Consider the following 17146-nt stretch of genomic DNA (forward strand, 5'->3'; position numbering starts at 1 on the left):
TCTAGAAATGGTATACCAATGTACATTCCAATTATGTATAAGATTTTGGTCAAGATGGTGGAGTAGAAAAACATCGTGCTTGCCTCCCCACATGACCACATCCAAATTACAACTGAACTACAGAATAACCATCATTGAGAATTGCCTGAAGTATAGCTGAATAGAAGTCCTATAACTAAGGATATAAAGAAGAAGCCACATCAAGATTGGTGGGAGGGGCAGAGATGCAGAACAGTTAGGTCCCACACCCACATCTGGAGGGATATCTTGTCTGCAGAGGTCTACCCTGAGAAGCAAGGAGTTCCAGCTCCATTCCATACTCCCCAGTCCAGGGTTCTAGTGAGAGGAAGAGAAGACCTCCTAACTTCTGGCTGTGAAAACCAGTGGGGATTGTGGCTGAGGATTTTGTCTGGGTGAAACTAAGACACTGTTGGAGTATTAAAGCCCCCCAACTCCCACCCTTGTAGGGACTCAACGCCAATGAACTCACTCACTCTGAGCTCCAGTGCTGGACCAGTGCCAGGGACATATGGAGAGGAACTGAATTGTCAGGCTTCAGGGCAAGATCTGAACGAGCACCTATCTCCCAGACAAAAGTGCTCGCAGAAGTCATTGTTCCTTTGCTGAGCCCTGCCCTCGACCCGCTCTGCAGGTTCAGGCAGACACCACATCTGAGTCTCCACCAACCTAACACTATTGACCCCGCCCTGGTGATTATCTGAGATGCACCCCACCTAATTTTGGGGCCCACCCAAGCTGCTTCCAGTGGCTTGTGCATACATATGGCCTGTCTTGGCTCATGTTGTGACTTTTCTAAAATCTCTCAAAGGTTCACAAACCCCAAACAAGCAGCATCTGGCCTTGGCATGACTTGTACCTTTGCTAAGTAGCCCCAAGCCCAGCACTAGCAGCAGCTGGTTTTGATTTGCAGCTTAGCCTCCCCCAGGCACCTCCAAGAAGCAACCAATTGCAGATCACTTTGTACCTCATACTAAGTGACCCTGAGTGGGGCATTGGCAGCAGCTTACCTTGGCCTGTAACAGAGCCATTCCCAAGAGGCCCCAGAACAAACATATCCAGTGGTCAGCTCTAGAGCACACCAGTAACTCCCAACCACCTCCACAAATGACACACTCATAGGGCAGACTGGGCAGGCGCCAGAGACCCGCTAAAGTGAATCCTGCTCCATAGGTTCAGCCCCTGCCAATAGTTTCTCCACTGTAGTCATGGCCAGACCTCACTACCAGTCAGCCTGAGTCAATCCCTCCCATTTACATGCCAACAGCAATCAAGGCTCAACTACAATAGGAGGGCAAACACATCCAACACAAGGGACACCCATGGAGCACTCTGGCTCAGGTGACCAGGAAGACTGTGTCACTGGGCCCCACAGGACACCTACTACATAAGGCCACTCTATCAAGACTTCAAAAGGTAGCAACTCTACCTAATACATAGAAGAAGAAGAAAAAGAAGAAGAAGAAGAAGAAGAAGAAGGAGAAGGAGAAGGAGAAGGAGAAGGAGAAGGAGAAGGAGAAGAAGGAGAAGAAGGAGAAGAAGGAGAAGGAGAAGGAGAAGGAGAAGGAGAAGGAGAAGAAGAAGAAGAAAAAAACAACACAGGGAGGCAGTCAAAATGAGGGGACAAGGAAACAGGCCCAAAATGAAAGAACAGAACAAAATTTCAGAAAAAGAACTTAACGAAGTGGAGACAAGCAATCTACTAGATGCAGAGTTCAAAACCCTTGTTGTAAGCACGTTCAATGAATGGAAGGAAAGAATACGTTATCTCATTGAGAACTTCAACAACGAGAGAGGAAACATACAAATGGAGATTGAAAACATGAAAAGAACCAGTCAGAAATGAAGAACACAAAACTGAAGTAAATAATACATTAGAGGGAATAAACATCCAAAATGCTTCCCGATTCTTCCTTTTGGAGATTATGCTCCAAAAGGACTTTTCTACTTCTCAGGTTTCTGGGAATTATTTACATATGCAAATAGATCAGGAACTGTTGGGAACAAAAGTCCTGGACTGATGGGGACTGGCAGCTTCCCGGGATGTGGAAGTTTCAGTGTTGAGACACCACCCTGAACCATCTCCATTGTCCTTTTTCTGGGGCGGGCGGCGGGGGTGGGGTACAGTTTACTTAGGTCCACTATCTACGGTCTGAGATCAAGAAATAAAGTGAACAAAAATGTGAAATAACTTGAACAATTTTATGTCCCTTTATGAAACAGTGTGAAGTCTATAAACAGTGTAGAAATGGTAACACCCATGAAAATTCTAGAAGAGTGGAAGTTTCCACCATCAGGGGTTTTGCTTTGTTGAAGCCTGAAATATTTGCACATACAACAGCAGTCAGCCTTTCCTTATTCTTACACCCTCAGGCACTTGCTTCACTGGCCCCTGCTAGGCTGGAATTCAGCAATCTTTGCCAAAATAGGCCAATTTCATCAGCATTTAAAAAAAAAACTATTTAAGGGACTAGACTCTTTTCAGGGAGGAAAAATCTGCAAAATTGTTCTGTAACTTCATGAATTTCTTTTTGTTTTTCTTTTAACCAGTTACACCTACCCTGCTAATGTTGTGTCTCACACAACTCAGCAGCATTTGCATATAAAATACTTGGATTTTTAAATTTGCAATCAGTGCAAAGGGTGGGGTTTGCTGGCAGTTGGGGGAAGTTTTGAATCTAGTGCAGGGCGGTTTTGGTGCAACACCTGATCGCAGCCCTGGTGACATCAGCACTCTACCCTACTGAGGTTCACTCTTCTCCGAACAATAATGAACAGGCCAGGACAGCTGTTGGGTTGCCTTAAGCGTGACATTGAATATTGATGTGTTTTGAGACAATCAAGATGAATGAAATTTAGCTTTCTTTATCTCTGAATGTTTCTACTGAGGTATATGAAGCCATCTGCTGTGTACAGTGTCTCCTCAGTCCTCCGTTCTCCTGTGGTGCAATGCACCTGGGAGAGAAAGAGGTGCTCTAATGCCATTAGCGCTTGCCTCCCACTTTTTTTCACTTTCTTTACTGCCATTATCCTGCTGCTCTTCCTTCCTTCTACTCTTTGCTGCTTTGTTCCCCTTCTTTATCTTGACTTCTTTCTCCTTTTTAGTTCATCTATTTCTGTATCACCTTTACCTGCATACCAGCAACCTGGCTTTAAAACCAAACTTGTTTCCATCTTGTCAGTGAACCGACCAGTTGCCTTTTCTCAGACACAGTCTTCAGGGCGTCTTTACATTCTTCAACAACGATTTTCCAGGAGCTGTTTCTGCCTGCCAGCATCTATTTTGCCAGTTCAGGCTTTCCATATGCTTCCAGTTCCTTGAAGATTGGCTTCTAGATCCATGAGGCACTATTCATGTTCAGAGAATGAATTGCCTTTCTGAGTCAAGGAAAAACTCTATATTTTGGGAGAAGATTCCAAATATAAATAATTATCCTCAACTAAAAATCATGGTGGACGTGGTGAGGATAATTCATAGATTATCACGCTCTGGTTTTCTTCTATTCCACATGCATTCATCAAACACTGCTCTGTGCCAGGTACGGGGCTGGTGTTAGGGACACAAAGATTACAAGGTTGTGGTTCAAACTCTCCATGAAACCTCAAGCTTATCAGGGTGCTAGGCACATAAACAACTAATATTTCATCTTCTCATCTTTTTGTATTTATGAAACTCAAATTTGAAAATCTTTCATTTTAATATAATGTTTTCTTACATATCTTTCTGATGTTGTAAGGATGAGGCATCAACATTACTCTGTTAAAATTGACTCTATGGGCATTATTTAATTATCTTTTGAAGGTTATTTGATATTCAAGTAATATAGGATATTTGTAATTACTATCACTTATAAAATAAATTACAGACACATTTGAGATCACTGAAAGTGTTTTAATCTTTTGACAATGCTACTAAGTGGTAGGAAATGTATACATTTTGATAAGAGTTCAATTTATTTTTATTGATTTTTTTATACTGTTTATAAAAATCTGCCTAGGTCTACAGGGACAAATTATGAAAAAGAATAATCTAATATTTAGTTGAGTAGGAACTGTAATTGCTATTCAGAAAATATGTGTGTGTGTATCTGTCTGTCTGTGAGGGACATTTTTTAAAAAAAGCAAATACTTTAAATATCTGACCTAAAATTAAATTTAACAAACAAGTAAAAACATGGAGTATAAATCTAATGCTTATGTTACATTACTAGTCTCTTTGAAAAAAAGATGAATACTTAGCAGATACCCTGAAGGAATATAGCTTTTAATATCTTACCATAAATATGTTAGAAAGTTAAAACATTTTAATAAATAACTTTTTATAATTTGTTTTAAAATTGAAATACTGGCATGGAAAAAGTGCTGAGTCTCAAGTTTTCTATTATATGACATACTTTGAAGTCCACTGACACTGGATACACCTGTGATTCTGCTGGTTTAAAACGTCCACTTACCTTTCTCTTGCAGGTGTCTCCTTGGGGCTCATTTTGAGGGACCTTTCCTTTTGTTTACCAGTTTTATAGCTCACATCTGATCTCCAGTTGCTCTATTTGACTTACATTCTCATAGAATTTTTAGCATTAATTTTTCTCAGCCATTTATAATACACTCTGGTATTCATCACTGAAGAGATACTAAGGGGAGATTAATTGGATGAGGTTGATTCCACCACACACACCATCATGGATGCTATAGATGTGTACACAGCTAAAGGAGAATTAGGGAAATATGCTTTTCTCTCTCCGACATACTGTTTAACTAACACTATTAACTGATTAATCAGAACCAAGAGCTAAATGGAAGGCATGCCTTTGGCTTTCTGAATTTTTTTTGGATTGATACTGAAAATCAAGTGGTAGCTCCTTTGAATTGCTACTCACTGATTTAGAACAAATGCAAATTCATCCAGAATAAAATACAATCTTCCTGAATAATCAATTCAGCATACTTATTTATAGAGAATCAGACTGTGTCTCCAAAATTTAAGTAATTACACTGCAGCATGGTAAGCTGGTTATTTAAATCAGGATTGCCACGGGGTCTATGTGATTGTCCAAATATTATAATTAATAAGTCCAAAATACTCTGAATATACCACAAAAAAATTTTCCTTTTCAAATGTATACACAGCTTTCAGTAACTTCTCAGGGTGGAAAATTAGGGGAAAGCATAAGTATTTCATCTCATATTTGCCTTCTCAAATGGTCCCACTTTTTATATAGCTATGAGAGCCCAGTATTTGGGGTATGTGAAAAGGAAAAGCCTTCTGGAAGGAAAAAATATCCTAGGACAAGGGTAAAAAACAGAGCACGAAGGGCACGGTGAAATTCAGAGAAGTAAAAGGCACAGCCAGAGCAGGAGAATCTGAACCCAGTAACAGGTAGCATGTATCATCATGAAAACACATGCCCGCTCTAACACTCCATTAAGGGAACACAACAGAAAAAAAGTTAAATTAGGGGACACCTATGGTGTTAGCTTGACTCAATCCACAACGCTGAGCCTGAAACTAAAGCTTACACTCGGGTAGTTTATTTTGGAAACTGATCGCAGAGCATAACATTAGAGAGCACACTAGAGAGACTCAGGAAAGGAAAGAGCGCTGGTCCAATGAATTGGTAGGTGTGATAATACCCAGCTTCTGAAGGGAAGACAATCACATAATAACTTTTTGCCCAATGACCATGTATTCACTCAATGCTAGAGGGTAGTAGCATGCCAGAAGCTGCTTTTTCAAATGGCAAGTAGTTGTCTGACCAACAAGGTATGACATATATGATGTTGCCTAAGGATCCCAGGCATCTGTGCCTTAACTGTACACAGAAGCTATACACAGCATCACATCTCCTGGTCACATGGACTGGGGCAGGGTCTCTTTTACTCTGGTCCCCACCACGATGTATCAGCTTTCCATGATGCCCAATAAGTTGATTATAACAGTAATTCTAAGCACAGTATATACAGCCTCCAAAATAATCAATCAATCATCAATCAATCTCACCAATAGCTATACCTCATTTTTTTTTTTTTGGTAAGATTACCCAGGCAACAACTTGTCCTTTGTTTCAGGTGGATGGCAGTATTTCCCAGAGCACTGGAGTTCTATGGAGGTCCTTGAATCTCCATGGTGTTATTTTCTCACTTTCTGGCCTCCATGTGCTAGGAAATACACAGTACTTCCCTCTTCCTGATCACCAAGTTTAATATGCATATTGTCATCAGAATGGTAGACCAATGTGCTACTCTTCAGAATATCAAATTGATGAGAGTAATGAGCATCATACAGTGACAGAGAACAAGGAAGTTAATGGAGCTCTGAGGCTAGAGAGTTGATGGTCTTCCCACGTAAGAGAACTGCTTTAGGTCTTCTTTACTAGTGAGATTAGGGAAGATGCCAGTTCAGTAGTCATATATGTAGTGCCAGAAACTGTTCTAGAAGAGACTCCATATCCAACACAACAGCTGCAATTGAGACTGTCATTTGATTGAGTTTACGGCAATCTACCACCACAACACACATAGGTTTTTCAGAGCCCTGACAATTAAATGGAAGAAGAACATAACAGGAACTCTCATTCCTATATCCTTTAAGTATTTCATGGTAGCTCTAATCTCTGCAATTCCTCCTAGGGTGTGAGTTACTATCCTGGCTGAGTGAGGGGCTGGAGGGAGCAGTGGGACAGTTTCAGGCACTTCCACTGAGCCTCTCCCACAATAATGGCTATTACTCCACAGTCAGGGAACCAGTGTGGGGCTCTGCCAGCTGCTAAGTATACCCATACCAGTTATGCACCTTTGCAACCGAGTAAATAACCACAAGGTGGACCCAAGAACCCAAGAAACCCAACATCACGGAGACTCAGGTCTGGACTTTATCTCCTGGTTTCTCATTATTCTAGCCACTGAATCAGGTTTAACTGTTGAGTTTCTGAGTATCAGATCAGATCTTGCATCTGAAAACACAAATTTTCTAAGCATTTCTTCTTCTCCAAGTAAATGTCTTAAAGTCACTTTGCGGGATGAAATGGGGGAATGAGTATATAATTGCAATAGCATTGAAGGATTCCTCCACAAGGGGACCCTGTCTCCACCTCAGGCAGTCAGTCTGGGTGTCAAGCCCTGACCTGAAGCAGTGTCAGGGTTATCAAAATTCCCTTAGGTGGTGGATTGGACTGAGAGAGATGGAAGAGGAAACGATGGCATTTGTAGTAAGTAGCATGATTCAACAGAACAAGGATGGCAGTAACTGTAGGGACTGAAGAGTTGACTAGCTGGTGAAAGTGCTTTGATAAGCTTTGAAAACAAAAAAATGGCAGGCTCAAGTCAAACCACTTATCAAATAAAAATACATAAAACAAAGTCACAAATGAGATCTTTCTTATATTCATGCTATTGGTAGCTTGCTTATTTGGATTTAAGCTTTCTAGCTAACCTTACTTTTGCCCATAGGCTTGTTAAAATGTTGAGTCTGCATGAATAAAAATACCATAGCTGAAAGAATTGATCAGCTCATAGCAATGATCATCACGTGTTCCTGACATGCATTGGTGGTTTTACATGAATGGCCCTCTCCCTGATAGACTGTGTGCTACATTTCATGTGCCTGGCATCAGAATGGCATCTCTACCATTTGCTCTGGCACATTGCTTGGCACAGGGTAGCAACTCAGATGTTCTCAAATGAATTCATTGGGGAAAAGTCATGGTTTCATGCCTCAAAGTAAGGCTTAAGTAACTAGGTCTGGAGATTGGATGAGCCTGTTACCAGATGAAAGCACCTGCAGGCTCAGGTTTTCTTCAGCTTGACTGGCATGTTATATGAAAGCACAGTGTGCATGTGTGTGGACCATTGCCAGGGTGGAAGTGCTGCCTCCCAGTGTTGGATGAAGTGGTGCATAGGAGCTATTAACAGGAAAATAAAGGGGATGAGTATTTTCTGTTAGTCTTTACGTAGGTTAACTACTTTAAAAAAAATCTCATTGATCAATAAAAGAGGTCTAGTCTTTGTCTCAGAGGAATAGAAGAAACTTTGAAGGTGGGGGTGGAGAGAGAGAGAGAAAAAATAGAACAACTGCCAGGGGACCGACAACCACGCTAGCCCTGCCGTGGCCTGGTTGAGTGGATCTTAGCCACGTGTTTTTACCTTGCTGAGCCTCAGTGTGCACATCTGTGATTTAAAGGATTAATGAGATGATATATAAATTCCCTCCGGCTCCAACATGTTTCAGCTTCAGGAGAACCGTGACCTCCTCACCCCATGTTCATGTATCTTGATACCATCCGTATTCACCCACTAGAAATGGAGTTCTCTAACTTAACCAGTATGACTCAGGCCCCAAACACCTCCTCAGAGGGGGAAGGTAGCAGTTAACCTGGTAGGGGCTTAGAAGGAAAACGTGAGTCCTAGTTCCCACTTGGAAGCCTCTCTCATGCTTGCATGGACCTGAACACTGTCTTATTCCCATTTTCCCTGAATGAGCTATTCCCTCCCATACTCCTTGTTTATAATTCGCCTATAACAATAAGTCAACACCCTCTTAGGGAGTATTTCATCCAGCCTGGATTGCCCTGAATTGACCACAATTTTGCTGACAACCAGTAATTTTAGATGACTCACTGCATCCCCCGCCTTTGTGCTAGCTTCTCTACAGTTGGAAGTCACCCCAATTTACTGTCCTTTGAATACCTTTTGAAGTTTAACACACTCCCCTCTTCATGCTTGTTTACGCAAAAGTTCGCTGAGCCGTTTTGCTCTAAAAGCAGTCTTCTGACCTCCACCAGAGCCCTCCTGACCTTTTGTCTCACCCCTGCTTACTGCCCCTCTCAGCTAGACCCTCAGTAGGACCTAATGTCCTGTTCATTGGAGCTCCTTGTCCTCAAGCACATGCTGCCACTCTCCAGCTTTGTCCTGGTGGCCAAGATATTTCCTGTGTTACACATTGAGTTAATCTTTAATACCAATGTATTGTGGACTTTGCAAAGGACAAGACGTGGCTGTTAGTACCCAGGAGTGCCAAGATATTTAGCATCTCTCCTTTTTCCCAAAGTAGTATTTTCACCAAAGTAGAGACGAAATGCTACATGATTCGAAGCTACTTTAACATCACAGTGCAAAGACAGTGTGAAGGCAGGAGGTGTTTGGTAGTCTTTATAATTAGTGGGTTCTCAGGGTTACTGATTAAGCAGCTAAGAAAGGCCCTTCTTACTCTGAAAGCTGGGTCATGGCGCTGTGGCCTGGGCCTGTAGTGCAGTTACCCTGGGGCTTCGAGAAGGCCTGTCACAGCTGTGAACAAAGACCGCCTTCTGAGAACCAGAACCTGTTTAACAATTAGACTTCCAAAGCTTGATAATTTCCAGCTTTGGATTTACATTTGGTGGGTTTTTTTTTAAATCGGTTGTAAATGAAGGAAGAAAGGCTCTGCTTCCTTTTTAATACACCATCGCATGCACAGATGAACATAAACTCTTGATCAAAATAAACAAATATGTTGCATTCTCGGTCTGGATTTTCACTATTATCAAACCAGTACCTCAAATACAATATTTTCATTTTGAATGAAAGAAAAAGGATTGAAATCGGTTTCTGAAATAAATATAAAGGCTGTGTTTTAGCAAAAGCCCACTTGAATTGAAATCACATACCAGAGAGAAAGACAACAGACCCTTACAGCTCTACGTGAATAATGAACACAAATTGTCATAATTATCCCTGCCCCAGGGACTTAACCCCTTCGGGAAAAGGCCAGGCTTCAAGCCTCCTTATCAAACTAAAATCATTTTGAAATATATTTACCATATCCTCCAGGTCTATTTAAAAATGTTTTTAGATAGATAGTGTTTGCTGTTGTTGTTTTTTCTCCCTTTGTTTTGTTTTCAGTGTTCATAAAGACAAAATTAAAACCCAGGCTGTAATAAGGAATCTGTTGTAAACAAGTTCAGACAAAGGAAGCAATTTCTCTGGCAAGTAGGGGGCATGAGGACTGCATCATACAAAGTATAGATAACAACAGAAAACAACCCCCTTTTTTCCCACAGCACTTCACATACCTTGTGGATCTCAGTGGTTAAAACGATCAGCTTTGTAAGTGATTTTTGAAATCACTAAACATGAAAAATATTGTTAATATTTAATATTTGCATTATTTCTATCTTTATGGACCCTAGTCATATCCATTCATAAATGTTCCCATTTCTATGCATTCTAGACTAAGAGCAAATAGGCATTTGCCTATTGCATCAGCAGAATATTTTCTGCTGGATTCCCTTATGGTACATGCACACACTCATGCACAGATGTGCACACAAAAGACATGCACACAAGAATGCACACATGCATGTTCACAGACACATGTGTGCAAAATGTGTGTGCACATTCTCAGACATACAAGACATGCATGTGAATAGTCTGCTCGCAAACACATATGTGTGCATAGGTGTGTCTACCATGACACACAGGTGCATGCACACTCACTTGTATACATACACACACACTTCCCTGGATGGTCACTGAGCGTAGGCATCTCTCTCCCCATGCCTTGTTTTAGGCCTCTAAGCTTCTGAGCTCATGCTCATTTTCATCATTGAAAATAATCATCTTCCGCCAAACACTTCTCAGTGCCTCAGGGAATGTTCTGTCCTATTCCTTCCTCCATGTCCCCTTCCCATATAAGGCCCAAAGCCAAATCTTTTCCATTTCGAAGAAAAGTCACTCTCCCAAAACAGCATCTATCTGTTGCCCGTTTTCAGGACGTTTCTTTGTACATCTTTCGCTGAGGCTCAGGAAGGTGACAGAGCTCTCAGAGCCTTCCTTTGCAGGAGACGGCTGATTGGTCACCTTCCCCCTGGGGCCTCCCACCAGGGGAGCCTGTGGAGCGGCTATTGGAAAACAAAGTGGATTTCCTCATTGCCTTGGGCAGCGATTGTGTCTTCTTCACCTTTATATTCTCAGTGCCCAGCGCAGAGCCTGTCATGAAACAGAATCCAGTGAAGATCTGCTAATAAACTAAATCTCAGCATCAGATCCCTCAGTTGCTCAAATCCAGGTGTGCACGCTTGCAGGTGTGCCAGGGAGCAGAAGTCACAGGATCCGCGTAGTTAGTACATCTCCCTGGAAAGTCCATTTTAGTTCTGTTAAGTCAGGTTTCAAAGATTATTTTTCTATTAAAGCCAGCACTGATAAGGAGAATCTAATAAATGTCTTTTTGGTAGTTATGATGAAGATCTGGGGGTTGAAGATAGTTTCAAATTCTATACCTACCACTGATTTAGTGCTGTGACTTCTAGTAAGTTTTTAACATTTCTCCAAATATTTTTATTCTCAGTTGTAAAACAGAGGTAATAATAACTGTTTCATTGAGATTTTGAACTTCGAATAAGTAGCTGTATTTAGCAGAAGGTAATAGGGGTACTGGAGACAGTCACTACAGCAGTAAATATGACAGCCGTGTAGTAACATTCGCAGTAGACACCGTAATGTGGGTAGTAGCAGGGGCAATCGTAACAGCCACAGAAATATGGAGCAGAAGGGGGGAGGCAGAGTGGGAAGAAGGAAGAAATGTATAGAGAAATAAAGACAAATTAACTTACATGTTAAGCCTGACTTTCCTGTCAGTAGCCGCCAGTGGGAATCACTTCATCCTATTACTTTGTTTCACAGACAAGAAAACTGAAGCTCGGAGAACTTAACAAAGTGATTTGCTCGAGTCCATCACAGTTACTGACAGTGTCAAATCTAGACCTTATTTTATTCCCGGCCTAGGATTTCTAGGCTGCAAGATAATCTCTCGCTTCTGAATATAATCATTATTCTTATCAGCGATAAAAAGATAAGCACTTGCACAGAAGTGGTGGTTGGGGGTCCCACGGGCTGGAGCAGAATGAGCCCGTACTGCATGTCGGAAGCAAGAGTGATGGATAGATTAGAAATGCAGTAGCTTGGTGGCTTCGTCCTGACAATCACTGAAATGTCAATGACTGTAACGATGATAACTGAACTTTCTACACCTAGATTTCTTCACCACTACAAGGTGTGTATCAGTGTAAGGGAGGGGGCCATTGAAAAATAATTTGAAGAGTTTAAAGGCAATGAACTATTTAAAGAATATAAGTGAATAATAACTAAAAAGTAGATTAAGTACTTTAAGTAGTTGGATCACAGTATTTTCATTTTGGTTTTCTTTTTCTTCTTTTAAAAAATGTCCTCCCGTACTCTGAAGAGCATGATGTCACATGTATGTCCTGATCTAGAAATCAAAACACTTATATTTTATTCATGGCTAAAATTAAGCAGTATAATCTTATAATGGAGTTATTTGAATAAAACAATAGTGTTATTAAAAACTTACTGAATTGTTCTTATTTTCTTCATTTCCCCTCATCCTGGTGAAATCCTCTCCGTGGAACAGCCCTGGCTGGTTGGAAGAAGCTAGACTGGAAATCAGAGGCAGCGGCCACAGCCACAAGGCCATCCTTTGTGTGACCCTGAGTGGTTTCTGACCTTATCTCTCCCGGTCTCAGATAAATTGGACTCCATTTCTCATGACTTTTCCAGCTCTCACTTTTATATTCTCTGACTCAGCCCAGGAGGGTGATAAGGACGCAGACCATAACTCTTCCTAAGGCAGAGTACACTGGGGGCATCTCTTGAGCCTTGTTGCAGTGTTTACTTGTATCAGAACAGGGGCCCGAGTGTGGAGTTCAAAGAAAGCAACTATTTTGAGATAGTATGGCAACCCCTGGTGTACACACACCTCCCAGATATCCAGTCAAACACCAATCTAGGTGCTGCTGTGAAAAGCTCTGCAGATGTAATTAAGGACCCACATCAGTCCTTACATATAACCTTAAGAAAGGGAGGTTATATGGCTGGGTGTGACCTAATTAACTGCAGGGACACTTTAAGAGTGGAGAGACTTTTTTTCCCGCTCTGGCTGGTATTAGAAGAAGGAGTCAGAAAGATATGCTCCTCAGCCTAGTCTGGAAGAAGCATAAACCATATTGAGAATTGACTACGGAGGCCACAGGGCAAGGTGCTGAGAGTGGCCCCTGGCTGACAGAGAACAGGAAAGTGTGGGCCTCTCTCATACAACCCCAAGGAAAGGCATCCTGCCAACAGCCCCTGAGCTTGGGAACAGATTTCCCCTCCCCACCCCCTCAAATCTCCAGATGAGAACTCACTCTAGTCAGCATCTTGATTCCAGCCTCGGGATACTCTGAGCACAGAACCCAGCCACACCATGCCCGGACTGCTGACCCCCAGAATTGTGGACTAACAAATGCGTGTTTTTGAAGCCACTCAATTCATGGAAATTTGTTATCAGTGATAGAAATCTAACAGACTTCTACAACTAGACAAAATGACAGAATTTAATAGCCTTTTATTAAAAAATACTTCTTGAACAATCTACTTACGATTTCTTCTTCATATAGCTTGGCTGAGATGTGATTGTGCCTCCTAAGAATTATCTATCAGAAGTCACTAGGTCTCCAGGTGTGCTTTACCTTCAGGCAACTTTCTCTCAAGAGAAACACAGGATCCCCAGAGGCAAAAGGTGCTGCTGTTCCGCAGCATCCCCTACTACAGGATTGGGTGCTTTGTGCAGATTTGAAGATTAAATTGGAATGACTTCATCTCAGGACTCCATCCCGTAGGCCCTGCTGTTCTGTATTTCCTTAGCACTTTTTATCTAAGGTAGGTTAGAACTAGTTAGTAAGCATTTGGTCTGGAAATCCCCCCGTGATTCATTTAAGAAGAGGACAAAGAGACAAATGGGCAAAGAGAAGAGTCAGTCACAAGAAAGGATCAAAAGTGGCTTTAAATCAGCCTCTTACCACTCAGAATCAGGCCATGCTGCCAGGTCTTCACTCTTGGGTACCGTGGCTGCAACTAACTGCATGAGCCAAAGTCAAGGGTACCCACAAGTCTAAAAACAACAACAAAGAACAGAAGAATGATACAGGGAGGATGTGGAAAAAACGAGACCATTTTTTCACTAAGACCATCAAAAGCTAAGTGGGTTTTTGAATGTTTTGTTACTTCATGTTTTGATCAACACTTTTGCTAAGAATTTCACTAACGGCACAACCAGAGTGCCACCATGTGGTGAAGTCTTTGTAGCTTGACACTGGCTTACACTAAGTTTGCAGACTAGGGAGAAAACTTGTAAGAATGGGCTGACACACTATGACAAAAGCCAGAAAATGTAACGCTAAAGATTCTATGTGTCTTCAAATGCTTGGTGATAGGCTGAATGTTTTTTAATCATCGTATTCCTAGAAGGTGTAACAATGACTCATTTCACATTAGACACTACAAAGTTATCACTGATGTTCTTTTGAAAGTGAAGTTAACTTAATTTATTTGCCTTGATTATTTTCAAAAAGAAAGAACACAACTAGCACTAGTATCCATCACAGAACAACATTTGCTCTGGTTCATGAATAATCACATTAACATAATTTTCTCATGCTATCAGTTAATATTTCAGTGCTGCTGCTGCTGTTGCTGGTATTGGTAGATTTCTGGTTTATTTCTTTTGTTGTGAGTTGTTGTTATTGTTGAGCAGATAGAAAAAAATGTCACCTCGCTTCTCAATTAAAATGACCATTTCCAATTATTTGGTGTCTTTGTATTACTCCGCTTTAAGTTTAAGTTCTGGAAGAGAATGTTTGGTTAGCTTTGCTCAATCTTTTGATAAACGTTTACCCAGAAACCTTGACTTCTAGTCTCACCGAGACTATATACAATGAAGGGCTAGTCCTCAAAAGGAAAACTAGGCTGGTGGTAGCAAGGGAAAAGAAAATGCCCCAGCAGATGACAAACATACTTTGTGCCATTTCAACAACTGGGTCATCACTGGATTCTGCCCGCCTGGCCAGAGCCCGCTTACTGATCTCATTGCAGAAGGTACAGGCTTCCTCCTGACCATCCAGTCTTCCGGCTGGGCCCGTTCTGCCAGCATGGGCTTCCCAATCACAGCGTCCTCATCGAAGTCGCTGAGATCAGATACCACAAGATGATAAGCCTCCCTGAGAAGACACAGTATCTGAAGTCCATTTCTTACATGAAGACATTCATTTGTGTTTTGTTTTTAATTATGTATATTGGCCTAAGCCTCAGTGTTCCCCCACTTCAATGGAAAACATCAGGAAAATCCCAAAAAGGACCTGAGACCCTATGGACACCTCAGTAAAATGATTTTTCTTTTGCGAGGAGATTAAGGCATGGATAATAACATCTCTGGTCACTGTCATATAAAGTGAGATAATATCTTTGTGCCCATTTTAAGAAAGAACTCGCTTCTAATGAAAGAGACTTAAATGGTGTCTGAAGATCCCTCGTTGAAAGTTTTTCTTTGATATTTATACTGTGTTTAAATATTCTTTGCCAAAAAATCTTCCTTTCTTTGAGGACTCATGATTTCTTACTCTTTAGATATTATACAGTCTATTCATAGGTTAGAGAGAAATCTCGTGATCAGTGCCCCAAGTTAAGGGAAAAATAAAAGATTCTTATAAAGTGTCACTTTGGTCCCTTCAGTTGTCACCGGGATGAACCTATGAAGAGGGTCACAGCATGCCTGCCCCCAGCTGTCCAGTCACAGCTAAAAAGGCGTGTTCACAGGCCTCTGGCAATCCCTGGAGCTTTGACTGTCATAGCCGAGTTTTTGGTGTTTCGTGATTCCTATTTCATTGCAGTCAAGGAATCAGTACAACTGGACTCAGAGAAATGAGATGGAACGGGGACTTCTGGGCTTCTGACCTGGGCCACAGCCACTCCACAGCTGCCCTGCTTCTCCAGTGACTTCTTCTGTTACTGATGTCTGCGTGGTGTCCCTCTTATGTTAGGAAATCATGGAAATAAAGGTTATTGACATTGAAACCATATAAAAACAATTATTAACATTAAAGATTATTCAATTACTTAAATAATGTTAAATATTAAGATTAAAAAGAACATTTGATCATATCCATATATGCTATTAAATATCAGATAGCTTTAAAACTGTTGCTATTAGATTTATCCAATTTCTGGGCAAAAAAAAGAGTCCAAGATTCTCTTAATGAGGTTTTAACCATTGATTTCTGAGATTTTTTTTCTTGGTGAATTATGTTTTAAACTATTTTCAAGGCAAATTGACATATATAATCTTCTAAACTACAGGGCAATTTTTCAACCATGTAGTTGACTATTTTAGCATTTCATCTAAATGCTGTTCTCACCCAGTAGTTTTTTTGTAATTTCTATAGAAAAGTCATTAGAGAGAGTCATTTACCCTAAAATGTCCTATTATTTCTCAGCAAAAACAGTTTACCAAAGACAGAATCGGCTGAGGGGCCATATCATTGGTACATGTGTGTGCGGCTTTTGTCAAGGCCTTGGTGACTGCTGTACAGAAAAGACAGTATATGACTGAAGAAAAAAGAGGATAATGTGTCCAATAATCTAAACTTTGGTAATGCTTAAAAATATTAAACATAAGATTTTTTTTCACCTAGTGCTTTTTCTTCTAAAAGACTTTCCATCCCTTACTTTTGAAGATGAACACGTTGATTTATGTCTCTTACAGGACAGAATCTCCTCAGGGTAAAATCCAACCCCTTAAATGACATGGGAGGTATTACACAAGGCAGCCCTAGTCACTCTCTCTCTCAGCTCATCCCCAGTGTTCCTTATTCTGGCTACCTTCCTGTCGCTATTACCGGGGACACATATGTTCTCTTGCTTCAGAGCTTCCATCATGCTGTTCCCTACACCTGCAATACCTTTACATTACTCTAGATCGGGGTCAGGAAACTATCACTCATGAACCAAATCTGGTCTGCTACTCTGTTTTTGTAAATAAAGTTTATTAGAACGCAGCCATTTGCATATGGTCTACAACCATTTTTCATCCTACAACTCTCCAACTGAGTAGCTAGAACAGAGACTGGCCACACAATCTAAGCCATACACTATCTGGCCCTTTATAGATTTGGGCCACAACCTGTGCCAATACCATTTTTCTAGCGAAGTAATGACTCTATCTTAGTCTCCTAATCAATAGGCCATTTCTGTTATTCTAGAGCACTCTTGACAAGACACTAAAGAATTCCTACCACTGGTTGCAAATTAAGTCTATCTTCCCAAA

Source organism: Desmodus rotundus, chromosome 10 (genome assembly GCF_022682495.2).
Source record: "Desmodus rotundus isolate HL8 chromosome 10, HLdesRot8A.1, whole genome shotgun sequence".
NCBI lineage: Eukaryota > Metazoa > Chordata > Mammalia > Chiroptera > Phyllostomidae > Desmodus > Desmodus rotundus.